The sequence below is a fragment of the Oncorhynchus kisutch genome, linkage group LG1 (genome assembly GCF_002021735.2).
Source record: "Oncorhynchus kisutch isolate 150728-3 linkage group LG1, Okis_V2, whole genome shotgun sequence".
Lineage (NCBI taxonomy): Eukaryota > Metazoa > Chordata > Actinopteri > Salmoniformes > Salmonidae > Oncorhynchus > Oncorhynchus kisutch.
The window spans coordinates 30,002,542-30,018,987 of record NC_034174.2 but is presented as its reverse complement, the minus strand read 5'-3'; positions in this window follow the sequence as shown (position 1 = coordinate 30,018,987).

Below are 16,446 nucleotides of genomic sequence, written 5' to 3'. Positions count from 1 at the left end.
ACCCCATACTGATGACCCTTATCAACCCCACACTGATGACCCTTATCAACCCCCACACTGATGACCCTTATCAATCCCCATACTGATGACCCTTATCAACCCCACACTGATGACCCTTATCAACCCCACACTGATGACCCTTATCAACCCCACACTGATGACCCTTATCAATCCCCATACTGATGACCCTTATCAACCCTCACACTGATGACCCTTATCAATCCCCATACTGATGACCCTTATCAACCCCACACTGATGACCCTTATCAACCCCATACTGATGACCCTTATCAATCCCCACACTGATGACCCTTATCAATCCCCACACTGATGACCCTTATCAATCCCCATACTGATGACCCTTATCAACCCCACACTGATGACCCTTATCAATCCCCATACTGATGACCCTTATCAATCCCCATACTGATGACCCTTATCAATCCCCACACTGATGACCCTTATCAACCCCCATACTGATGACCCTTATCAACCCCACACTGATGACCCTTATCAACCCCACACTGATGACCCTTATCAATCCCCATACTGATGACCCTTATCAACCCCACACTGATGACCCTTATCAACCCCACACTGATGACCCTTATCAACCCCACACTGATGACCCTTATCAACCCCATACTGATGACCCTTATCAATCCCCATACTGATGACCCTTATCAACCCCACACTGATGACCCTTATCAACCCCCATACTGATGACCCTTATCAATCCCCACACTGATGACCCTTATCAATCCCCACACTGATGACCCTTATCAATCCCCACACTGATGACCCTTATCAATCCCCACACTGATGACCCTTATCAATCCCCACACTGATGACCCTTATCAATCCCCATACTGATGACCCTTATCAATCCCCACACTGATGACCCTTATCAATCCCCATACTGATGACCCTTATCAACCCCCACTGATGACCCTTATCAATCCCCATACTGATGACCCTTATCAATCCCCACACTGATGACCCTTATCAATCCCCATACTGATGACCCTTATCAATCCCCATACTGATGACCCTTATCAATCCCCATACTGATGACCCTTATCAATCCCCACACTGATGACCCTTATCAATCCCCATACTGATGACCCTTATCAACCCTACTGATGACCCTTATCAATCCCCATACTGATGACCCTTATCAATCCCCACACTGATGACCCTTATCAATCCCCATACTGATGACCCTTATCAATCCCCATACTGATGACCCTTATCAATCCCCATACTGATGACCCTTATCAATCCCCATACTGATGACCCTTATCAATCCCCATACTGATGACCCTTATCAACCCCATACTGATGACCCTTATCAATCCCCATACTGATGACCCTTATCAATCCCCATACTGATGACCCTTATCAACCCCCACACTGATGACCCTTATCAATCCCCACACTGATGACCCTTATCAACCCCCATACTGATGACCCTTATCAACCCCACACTGATGACCCTTATCAACCCTCACACTGATGACCCTTATCAATCCCCATACTGATGACCCTTATCAACCCTCACACTGATGACCCTTATCAACCCCACACTGATGACCCTTATCAACCCTCACACTGATGACCCTTATCAATCCCCATACTGATGACCCTTATCAACCCTCACACTGATGACCCTTATCAATCCCCATACTGATGACCCTTATCAACCCTCACACTGATGACCCTTATCAACCCCCATACTGATGACCCTTATCAACCCCACACTGATGACCCTTATCAACCCCACACTGATGACCCTTATCAACCCTCATACTGATGACCCTTATCAATCCCCATACTGATGACCCTTATCAACCCTCACACTGATGACCCTTATCAACCCCATACTGATGACCCTTATCAATCCCCACACTGATGACCCTTATCAATCCCCACACTGATGACCCTTATCAATCCCCACACTGATGACCCTTATCAATCCCCACACTGATGACCCTTATCAATCCCCTCACTGATGACCCTTATCAATCCCCATACTGATGACCCTTATCAACCCCATACTGATGACCCTTATCAACCCCCATACTGATGACCCTTATCAATCCCCATACTGATGACCCTTATCAATCCCCACACTGATGACCCTTATCAATCCCATACTGATGACCCTTATCAACCCTACTGATGACCCTTATCAATCCCCATACTGATGACCCTTATCAATCCCCACACTGATGACCCTTATCAATCCCCATACTGATGACCCTTATCAATCCCCATACTGATGACCCTTATCAATCCCCATACTGATGACCCTTATCAATCCCCATACTGATGACCCTTATCAACCCCACACTGATGACCCTTATCAATCCCCATACTGATGACCCTTATCAACCCCACACTGATGACCCTTATCAACCCCACACTGATGACCCTTATCAACCCTCACACTGATGACCCTTATCAATCCCCATACTGATGACCCTTATCAACCCCCACACTGATGACCCTTATCAATCCCCATACTGATGACCCTTATCAACCCTCACACTGATGACCCTTATCAACCCCCATACTGATGACCCTTATCAACCCCACACTGATGACCCTTATCAACCCCACACTGATGACCCTTATCAACCCCCATACTGATGACCCTTATCAATCCCCATACTGATGACCCTTATCAACCCCACACTGATGACCCTTATCAACCCCCATACTGATGACCCTTATCAATCCCCACACTGATGACCCTTATCAATCCCCACACTGATGACCCTTATCAATCCCCACACTGATGACCCTTATCAATCCCCACACTGATGACCCTTATCAATCCCTCACTGATGACCCTTATCAATCCCCATACTGATGACCCTTATCAACCCCATACTGATGACCCTTATCAACCCCCATACTGATGACCCTTATCAATCCCCATACTGATGACCCTTATCAATCCCCACACTGATGACCCTTATCAATCCCCATACTGATGACCCTTATCAATCCCCATACTGATGACCCTTATCAATCCCCATACTGATGACCCTTATCAATCCCCATACTGATGACCCTTATCAATCCCCATACTGATGACCCTTATCAATCCCCATACTGATGACCCTTATCAATCCCCATACTGATGACCCTTATCAATCCCCATACTGATGACCCTTATCAATCCCCATACTGATGACCCTTATCAATCCCCATACTGATGACCCTTATCAATCCCCACACTGATGACCCTTATCAATCCCCATACTGATGACCCTTATCAATCCCCATACTGATGACCCTTATCAATCCCCATACTGATGACCCTTATCAATCCCCATACTGATGACCCTTATCAATCCCCATACTGATGACCCTTATCAATCCCCATACTGATGACCCTTATCAATCCCCATACTGATGACCCTTATCAATCCCCATACTGATGACCCTTATCAATCCCCATACTGATGACCCTTATCAATCCCCATACTGATGACCCTTATCAACCCCCATACTGATGACCCTTATCAATCCCCACACTGATGACCCTTATCAATCCCCACACTGATGACCCTTATCAACCCCCATACTGATGACCCTTATCAACCCCACACTGATGACCCTTATCAACCCCACACTGATGACCCTTATCAATCCCCATACTGATGACCCTTATCAACCCTCACACTGATGACCCTTATCAACCCCACACTGATGACCCTTATCAACCCTCACACTGATGACCCTTATCAATCCCCATACTGATGACCCTTATCAACCCTCACACTGATGACCCTTATCAATCCCCATACTGATGACCCTTATCAATCCCCACACTGATGACCCTTATCAACCCCCACACTGATGATCCTTATCAATCCCCATACTGATGACCCTTATCAATCCCCATACTGATGACCCTTATCAATCCCCATACTGATGACCCTTATCAATCCCCATACTGATGACCCTTATCAATCCCCATACTGATGACCCTTATCAACCCCACACTGATGACCCTTATCAATCCCCATACTGATGACCCTTATCAACCCCACACTGATGACCCTTATCAACCCCACACTGATGACCCTTATCAACCCCACACTGATGACCCTTATCAATCCCCATACTGATGACCCTTATCAACCCCACACTGATGACCCTTATCAATCCCCATACTGATGACCCTTATCAACCCTCACACTGATGACCCTTATCAACCCCCATACTGATGACCCTTATCAACCCCACACTGATGACCCTTATCAACCCCACACTGATGACCCTTATCAACCCCCATACTGATGACCCTTATCAATCCCCATACTGATGACCCTTATCAACCCTCACACTGATGACCCTTATCAACCCCATACTGATGACCCTTATCAATCCCCACACTGATGACCCTTATCAATCCCCACACTGATGACCCTTATCAATCCCCACACTGATGACCCTTATCAATCCCCACACTGATGACCCTTATCAATCCCCATACTGATGACCCTTATCAATCCCCATACTGATGACCCTTATCAATCCCCATACTGATGACCCTTATCAACCCCCATACTGATGACCCTTATCAATCCCCATACTGATGACCCTTATCAATCCCCACACTGATGACCCTTATCAATCCCCATACTGATGACCCTTATCAATCCCCATACTGATGACCCTTATCAATCCCCATACTGATGACCCTTATCAATCCCCATACTGATGACCCTTATCAATCCCCATACTGATGACCCTTATCAATCCCCATACTGATGACCCTTATCAATCCCCATACTGATGACCCTTATCAATCCCCATACTGATGACCCTTATCAATCCCCATACTGATGACCCTTATCAATCCCCATACTGATGACCCTTATCAATCCCCACACTGATGACCCTTATCAATCCCCATACTGATGACCCTTATCAATCCCCATACTGATGACCCTTATCAATCCCCATACTGATGACCCTTATCAATCCCCATACTGATGACCCTTATCAATCCCCATACTGATGACCCTTATCAATCCCCACACTGATGACCCTTATCAATCCCCATACTGATGACCCTTATCAATCCCCATACTGATGACCCTTATCAATCCCCATACTGATGACCCTTATCAATCCCCATACTGATGACCCTTATCAACCCCACACTGATGACCCTTATCAATCCCCATACTGATGACCCTTATCAACCCCACACTGATGACCCTTATCAACCCCACACTGATGACCCTTATCAACCCCACACTGATGACCCTTATCAATCCCCATACTGATGACCCTTATCAACCCCACACTGATGACCCTTATCAATCCCCATACTGATGACCCTTATCAACCCTCACTGATGACCCTTATCAACCCCCATACTGATGACCCTTATCAACCCTCACACTGATGACCCTTATCAACCCCACACTGATGACCCTTATCAACCCCATACTGATGACCCTTATCAATCCCCATACTGATGACCCTTATCAACCCCACACTGATGACCCTTATCAACCCCATACTGATGACCCTTATCAATCCCCACACTGATGACCCTTATCAATCCCCACACTGATGACCCTTATCAATCCCCACACTGATGACCCTTATCAATCCCCACACTGATGACCCTTATCAATCCCCTCACTGATGACCCTTATCAATCCCCATACTGATGACCCTTATCAAACCCCATACTGATGACCCTTTTCAACCCCCATACTGATGACCCTTATCAATCCCCATACTGATGACCCTTATCAATCCCCACACTGATGACCCTTATCAATCCCCATACTGATGACCCTTATCAATCCCCATACTGATGACCCTTATCAATCCCCATACTGATGACCCTTATCAATCCCCATACTGATGACCCTTATCAATCCCCATACTGATGACCCTTATCAATCCCCATACTGATGACCCTTATCAATCCCCATACTGATGACCCTTATCAATCCCCATACTGATGACCCTTATCAATCCCCATACTGATGACCCTTATCAATCCCCATACTGATGACCCTTATCAATCCCCACACTGATGACCCTTATCAATCCCCATACTGATGACCCTTATCAATCCCCATACTGATGACCCTTATCAATCCCCATACTGATGACCCTTATCAATCCCCATACTGATGACCCTTATCAATCCCCATACTGATGACCCTTATCAATCCCCATACTGATGACCCTTATCAATCCCCATACTGATGACCCTTATCAATCCCCATACTGATGACCCTTATCAATCCCCATACTGATGACCCTTATCAATCCCCATACTGATGACCCTTTTCAACCCCCATACTGATGACCCTTATCAATCCCCACACTGATGACCCTTATCAATCCCCACACTGATGACCCTTATCAACCCCCATACTGATGACCCTTATCAACCCCACACTGATGACCCTTATCAATCCCCACACTGATGACCCTTATCAATCCCCATACTGATGACCCTTATCAACCCCACACTGATGACCCTTATCAACCCCACACTGATGACCCTTATCAATCCCCACACTGATGACCCTTATCAATCCCCATACTGATGACCCTTATCAACCCCCACACTGATGACCCTTATCAATCCCCATACTGATGACCCTTATCAATCCCCACACTGATGACCCTTATCAATCCCCACTGATGACCCTTATCAATCCCCATACTGATGACCCTTATCAATCCCCATACTGATGACCCTTATCAATCCCCATACTGATGACCCTTATCAATCCCCATACTGATGACCCTTATCAATCCCCATACTGATGACCCTTATCAACCCCACACTGATGACCCTTATCAATCCCCATACTGATGACCCTTATCAACCCCACACTGATGACCCTTATCAACCCCACACTGATGACCCTTATCAACCCCACACTGATGACCCTTATCAATCCCCATACTGATGACCCTTATCAACCCCACACTGATGACCCTTATCAATCCCCATACTGATGACCCTTATCAACCCCACACTGATGACCCTTATCAATCCCCATACTGATGACCCTTATCAACCCCACACTGATGACCCTTATCAACCCCACACTGATGACCCTTATCAACCCCATACTGATGACCCTTATCAATCCCCATACTGATGACCCTTATCAACCCCCACACTGATGACCCTTATCAACCCCCATACTGATGACCCTTATCAATCCCCACACTGATGACCCTTATCAATCCCCACACTGATGACCCTTATCAATCCCCACACTGATGACCCTTATCAATCCCCACACTGATGACCCTTATCAATCCCCACACTGATGACCCTTATCAATCCCCATACTGATGACCCTTATCAACCCCATACTGATGACCCTTATCAACCCCCATACTGATGACCCTTATCAATCCCCATACTGATGACCCTTATCAATCCCCACACTGATGACCCTTATCAATCCCCACACTGATGACCCTTATCAATCCCCATACTGATGACCCTTATCAATCCCCATACTGATGACCCTTATCAATCCCCATACTGATGACCCTTATCAATCCCCATACTGATGACCCTTATCAATCCCCATACTGATGACCCTTATCAATCCCCATACTGATGACCCTTATCAATCCCCATACTGATGACCCTTATCAATCCCCATACTGATGACCCTTATCAATCCCCATACTGATGACCCTTATCAATCCCCATACTGATGACCCTTATCAATCCCCATACTGATGACCCTTATCAATCCCCACTGATGACCCTTATCAATCCCCATACTGATGACCCTTATCAACCCCATACTGATGACCCTTATCAATCCCCACACTGATGACCCTTATCAATCCCCACTGATGACCCTTATCAATCCCCATACTGATGACCCTTATCAATCCCCATACTGATGACCCTTATCAATCCCCATACTGATGACCCTTATCAACCCCATACTGATGACCCTTATCAATCCCCATACTGATGACCCTTATCAACCCCCACACTGATGACCCTTATCAATCCCCATACTGATGACCCTTATCAACCCCACACTGATGACCCTTATCAACCCCATACTGATGACCCTTATCAATCCCCACACTGATGACCCTTATCAACCCCACACTGATGACCCTTATCAATCCCCACACTGATGACCCTTATCAACCCCATACTGATGACCCTTATCAACCCCACACTGATGACCCTTATCAACCCCACACTGATGACCCTTATCAATCCCCATACTGATGACCCTTATCAACCCCACACTGATGACCCTTATCAACCCCACACTGATGACCCTTATCAACCCCACACTGATGACCCTTATCAATCCCCATACTGATGACCCTTATCAACCCCACACTGATGACCCTTATCAATCCCCATACTGATGACCCTTATCAACCCCATACTGATGACCCTTATCAATCCCCATACTGATGACCCTTATCAATCCCCATACTGATGACCCTTATCAATCCCCATACTGATGACCCTACTGATGACCCTTATCAATCCCCATACTGATGACCCTTATCAATCCCCACACTGATGACCCTTATCAATCCCCATACTGATGACCCTTATCAATCCCCACACTGATGACCCTTATCAATCCCCACACTGATGACCCTTATCAATCCCCATACTGATGACCCTTATCAATCCCCATACTGATGACCCTTATCAATCCCCATACTGATGACCCTTATCAACCCCATACTGATGACCCTTATCAACCCCATACTGATGACCCTTATCAATCCCCATACTGATGACCCTTATCAATCCCCACACTGATGACCCTTATCAATCCCCATACTGATGACCCTTATCAACCCCTACTGATGACCCTTATCAATCCCCATACTGATGACCCTTATCAATCCCCACACTGATGACCCTTATCAATCCCCATACTGATGACCCTTATCAATCCCCATACTGATGACCCTTATCAATCCCCACACTGATGACCCTTATCAATCCCCACACTGATGACCCTTATCAACCCCATACTGATGACCCTTATCAACCCCACACTGATGACCCTTATCAACCCTCACACTGATGACCCTTATCAATCCCCATACTGATGACCCTTATCAACCCCACACTGATGACCCTTATCAACCCCACACTGATGACCCTTATCAACCCCACACTGATGACCCTTATCAATCCCCATACTGATGACCCTTATCAACCCCACACTGATGACCCTTATCAATCCCCATACTGATGACCCTTATCAATCCCCACACTGATGACCCTTATCAATCCCCATACTGATGACCCTTATCAATCCCCATACTGATGACCCTTATCAATCCCCATACTGATGACCCTTATCAATCCCCATACTGATGACCCTTATCAATCCCCATACTGATGACCCTTATCAATCCCCATACTGATGACCCTTATCAATCCCCACACTGATGACCCTTATCAATCCCCACACTGATGACCCTTATCAATCCCCATACTGATGACCCTTATCAACCCCACACTGATGACCCTTATCAACCCCACACTGATGACCCTTATCAATCCCCATACTGATGACCCTTATCAACCCCACACTGATGACCCTTATCAACCCCACACTGATGACCCTTATCAACCCCACACTGATGACCCTTATCAATCCCCATACTGATGACCCTTATCAACCCCACACTGATGACCCTTATCAATCCCCATACTGATGACCCTTATCAACCCCCATACTGATGACCCTTATCAACCCCACACTGATGACCCTTATCAACCCCACACTGATGACCCTTATCAATCCCCATACTGATGACCCTTATCAACCCCACACTGATGACCCTTATCAACCCCACACTGATGACCCTTATCAACCCCACACTGATGACCCTTATCAATCCCCATACTGATGACCCTTATCAACCCCACACTGATGACCCTTATCAATCCCCATACTGATGACCCTTATCAACCCCACACTGATGACCCTTATCAATCCCCATACTGATGACCCTTATCAATCCCCACACTGATGACCCTTATCAATCCCCACACTGATGACCCTTATCAATCCCCATACTGATGACCCTTATCAACCCCCACTGATGACCCTTATCAATCCCCATACTGATGACCCTTATCAATCCCCATACTGATGACCCTTATCAATCCCCACACTGATGACCCTTATCAATCCCCACACTGATGACCCTTATCAATCCCCACACTGATGACCCTTATCAATCCCCATACTGATGACCCTTATCAACCCCATACTGATGACCCTTATCAACCCCCATACTGATGACCCTTATCAATCCCCATACTGATGACCCTTATCAATCCCCACACTGATGACCCTTATCAATCCCCATACTGATGACCCTTATCAACCCCCATTGATGACCCTTATCAATCCCCATACTGATGACCCTTATCAATCCCCACACTGATGACCCTTATCAATCCCCATACTGATGACCCTTATCAATCCCCATACTGATGACCCTTATCAATCCCCACACTGATGACCCTTATCAATCCCCACACTGATGACCCTTATCAACCCCCATACTGATGACCCTTATCAACCCCACACTGATGACCCTTATCAACCCTCACACTGATGACCCTTATCAATCCCCATACTGATGACCCTTATCAACCCCACACTGATGACCCTTATCAACCCCACACTGATGACCCTTATCAACCCCACACTGATGACCCTTATCAATCCCCATACTGATGACCCTTATCAACCCCACACTGATGACCCTTATCAATCCCCATACTGATGACCCTTATCAATCCCCACACTGATGACCCTTATCAATCCCCATACTGATGACCCTTATCAATCCCCATACTGATGACCCTTATCAATCCCCATACTGATGACCCTTATCAATCCCCATACTGATGACCCTTATCAATCCCCATACTGATGACCCTTATCAACCCCATACTGATGACCCTTATCAATCCCCATACTGATGACCCTTATCAATCCCCACACTGATGACCCTTATCAACCCCCATACTGATGACCCTTATCAACCCCACACTGATGACCCTTATCAACCCCACACTGATGACCCTTATCAATCCCCATACTGATGACCCTTATCAACCCCACACTGATGACCCTTATCAACCCCACACTGATGACCCTTATCAACCCCACACTGATGACCCTTATCAATCCCCATACTGATGACCCTTATCAACCCCACACTGATGACCCTTATCAATCCCCATACTGATGACCCTTATCAACCCCACACTGATGACCCTTATCAACCCCCATACTGATGACCCTTATCAATCCCCACACTGATGACCCTTATCAATCCCCACACTGATGACCCTTATCAATCCCCACACTGATGACCCTTATCAATCCCCATACTGATGACCCTTATCAACCCCACACTGATGACCCTTATCAACCCCACACTGATGACCCTTATCAATCCCCATACTGATGACCCTTATCAACCCCACACTGATGACCCTTATCAACCCCACACTGATGACCCTTATCAACCCCACACTGATGACCCTTATCAATCCCCATACTGATGACCCTTATCAACCCCACACTGATGACCCTTATCAATCCCCATACTGATGACCCTTATCAACCCTCACACTGATGACCCTTATCAACCCCATACTGATGACCCTTATCAATCCCCACACTGATGACCCTTATCAATCCCCACACTGATGACCCTTATCAATCCCCACACTGATGACCCTTATCAACCCTCACACTGATGACCCTTATCAATCCCCATACTGATGACCCTTATCAATCCCCACACTGATGACCCTTATCAATCCCCACACTGATGACCCTTATCAATCCCCACACTGATGACCCTTATCAATCCCCACACTGATGACCCTTATCAATCCCCATACTGATGACCCTTATCAAACCCCATACTGATGACCCTTATCAACCCCCATACTGATGACCCTTATCAATCCCCATACTGATGACCCTTATCAATCCCCACACTGATGACCCTTATCAATCCCCATACTGATGACCCTTATCAACCCACATTGATGACCCTTATCAATCCCCATACTGATGACCCTTATCAATCCCCACACTGATGACCCTTATCAATCCCCATACTGATGACCCTTATCAATCCCCATACTGATGACCCTTATCAATCCCCATACTGATGACCCTTATCAATCCCCATACTGATGACCCTTATCAATCCCCATACTGATGACCCTTATCAACCCCCATACTGATGACCCTTATCAATCCCCACACTGATGACCCTTATCAACCCCCATACTGATGACCCTTATCAACCCTCACACTGATGACCCTTATCAACCCTCACACTGATGACCCTTATCAATCCCCATACTGATGACCCTTATCAACCCTCACACTGATGACCCTTATCAACCCCACACTGATGACCCTTATCAACCCCACACTGATGACCCTTATCAATCCCCATACTGATGACCCTTATCAACCCCACACTGATGACCCTTATCAATCCCCATACTGATGACCCTTATCAACCCCACACTGATGACCCTTATCAACCCCCATACTGATGACCCTTATCAACCCCACACTGATGACCCTTATCAACCCCACACTGATGACCCTTATCAATCCCCATACTGATGACCCTTATCAAACCCCATACTGATGACCCTTATCAACCCCCATACTGATGACCCTTATCAATCCCCATACTGATGACCCTTATCAATCCCCACACTGATGACCCTTATCAATCTCCATACTGATGACCCTTATCAACCCTGCACTGATGACCCTTATCAATCCCCATACTGATGACCCTTATCAATCCCCACACTGATGACCCTTATCAATCCCCATACTGATGACCCTTATCAATCCCCATACTGATGACCCTTATCAATCCCCATACTGATGACCCTTATCAATCCCCATACTGATGACCCTTATCAATCCCCATACTGATGACCCTTTTCAACCCCCATACTGATGACCCTTATCAATCCCCATACTGATGACCCTTATCAACCCCCATACTGATGACCCTTATCAACCCCACACTGATGACCCTTATCAACCCTCACTGATGACCCTTATCAATCCCCATACTGATGACCCTTATCAACCCTCACACTGATGACCCTTATCAACCCTCACACTGATGACCCTTATCAACCCCACACTGATGACCCTTATCAATCCCCATACTGATGACCCTTATCAACCCCACACTGATGACCCTTATCAATCCCCATACTGATGACCCTTATCAACCCTCACACTGATGACCCTTATCAACCCCCATACTGATGACCCTTATCAACCCCACACTGATGACCCTTATCAACCCCACACTGATGACCCTTATCAACCCCATACTGATGACCCTTATCAATCCCCATACTGATGACCCTTATCAACCCCCATACTGATGACCCTTATCAATCCCCACACTGATGACCCTTATCAATCCCCACACTGATGACCCTTATCAATCCCCACACTGATGACCCTTATCAATCCCCACACTGATGACCCTTATCAATCCCCACACTGATGACCCTTATCAATCCCCATACTGATGACCCTTATCAAACCCCATACTGATGACCCTTATCAACCCCCATACTGATGACCCTTATCAATCCCCATACTGATGACCCTTATCAATCCCCACACTGATGACCCTTATCAATCCCCATACTGATGACCCTTATCAACCCTGCATTGATGACCCTTATCAATCCCCATACTGATGACCCTTATCAATCCCCACACTGATGACCCTTATCAATCCCCATACTGATGACCCTTATCAATCCCCATACTGATGACCCTTATCAATCCCATACTGATGACCCTTATCAATCCCCATACTGATGACCCTTATCAATCCCCATACTGATGACCCTTTTCAACCCCCATACTGATGACCCTTATCAATCCCCATACTGATGACCCTTATCAATCCCCACACTGATGACCCTTATCAATCCCCATACTGATGACCCTTATCAATCCCCACACTGATGACCCTTATCAATCCCCATACTGATGACCCTTATCAATCCCCATACTGATGACCCTTATCAACCCCATACTGATGACCCTTATCAATCCCCACACTGATGACCCTTATCAATCCCCATACTGATGACCCTTATCAATCCCCATACTGATGACCCTTATCAATCCCCACACTGATGACCCTTATCAATCCCCATACTGATGACCCTTATCAATCCCCATACTGATGACCCTTATCAATCCCCACACTGATGACCCTTATCAATCCCCACACTGATGACCCTTATCAATCCCCATACTGATGACCCTTATCAATCCCCACACTGATGACCCTTATCAATCCCATACTGATGACCCTTATCAAACCCCATACTGATGACCCTTATCAACCCCCATACTGATGACCCTTATCAATCCCCATACTGATGACCCTTATCAATCCCCACACTGATGACCCTTATCAATCCCCATACTGATGACCCTTATCAACCCCATTGATGACCCTTATCAATCCCCATACTGATGACCCTTATCAATCCCCATACTGATGACCCTTATCAATCCCCATACTGATGACCCTTATCAATCCCCATACTGATGACCCTTATCAATCCCCATACTGATGACCCTTATCAATCCCCATACTGATGACCCTTATCAACCCCACACTGATGACCCTTATCAATCCCCACACTGATGACCCTTATCAACCCCCATACTGATGACCCTTATCAACCCCACACTGATGACCCTTATCAACCCCACACTGATGACCCTTATCAATCCCCATACTGATGACCCTTATCAACCCCACACTGATGACCCTTATCAACCCTCACACTGATGACCCTTATCAACCCCACACTGATGACCCTTATCAATCCCCATACTGATGACCCTTATCAACCCCACACTGATGACCCTTATCAACCCCACACTGATGACCCTTATCAACCCCATACTGATGACCCTTATCAACCCTCACACTGATGACCCTTATCAACCCCACACTGATGACCCTTATCAACCCCATACTGATGACCCTTATCAATCCCCATACTGATGACCCTTATCAACCCTCACACTGATGACCCTTATCAACCCCCATACTGATGACCCTTATCAATCCCCACACTGATGACCCTTATCAATCCCCACACTGATGACCCTTATCAATCCCCACACTGATGACCCTTATCAATCCCCATACTGATGACCCTTATCAATCCCCTCACTGATGACCCTTATCAATCCCATACTGATGACCCTTATCAAACCCCATACTGATGACCCTTATCAACCCCCATACTGATGACCCTTATCAATCCCCATACTGATGACCCTTATCAATCCCCACACTGATGACCCTTATCAATCCCCATACTGATGACCCTTATCAATACCCTGCATGATGACCCTTATCAATCCCCATACTGATGACCCTTATCAATCCCCATACTGATGACCCTTATCAATCCCCATACTGATGACCCTTATCAATCCCCATACTGATGACCCTTATCAATCCCCATACTGATGACCCTTATCAATCCCCATACTGATGACCCTTATCAATCCCCATACTGATGACCCTTTTCAACACCCACACTGATGACCCTTATCAATCCCCACACTGATGACCCTTATCAACCCCCATACTGATGACCCTTATCAACCCCACACTGATGACCCTTATCAACCCCACACTGATGACCCTTATCAATCCCCATACTGATGACCCTTATCAACCCTCACACTGATGACCCTTATCAACCCCACACTGATGACCCTTATCAAACCCTCACACTGATGACCCTTATCAATCCCCATACTGATGACCCTTATCAACCCTCACACTGATGACCCTTATCAACCCCACACTGATGACCCTTATCAATCCCCACACTGATGACCCTTATCAACCCCCATACTGATGACCCTTATCAACCCCACACTGATGACCCTTATCAACCCTCACACTGATGACCCTTATCAATCCCCATACTGATGACCCTTATCAACCCCACACTGATGACCCTTATCAACCCCATACTGATGACCCTTATCAATCCCCATACTGATGACCCTTATCAATCCCCATACTGATGACCCTTATCAATCCCCACACTGATGACCCTTATCAATCCCCCACTGATGACCCTTATCAATCCCCTCACTGATGACCCTTATCAATCCCCATACTGATGACCCTTATCAATCCCCACACTGATGACCCTTATCAATCCCCATACTGATGACCCTTATCAACCCCATTGATGACCCTTATCAATCCCCATACTGATGACCCTTATCAATCCCCACACTGATGACCCTTATCAATCCCCATACTGATGACCCT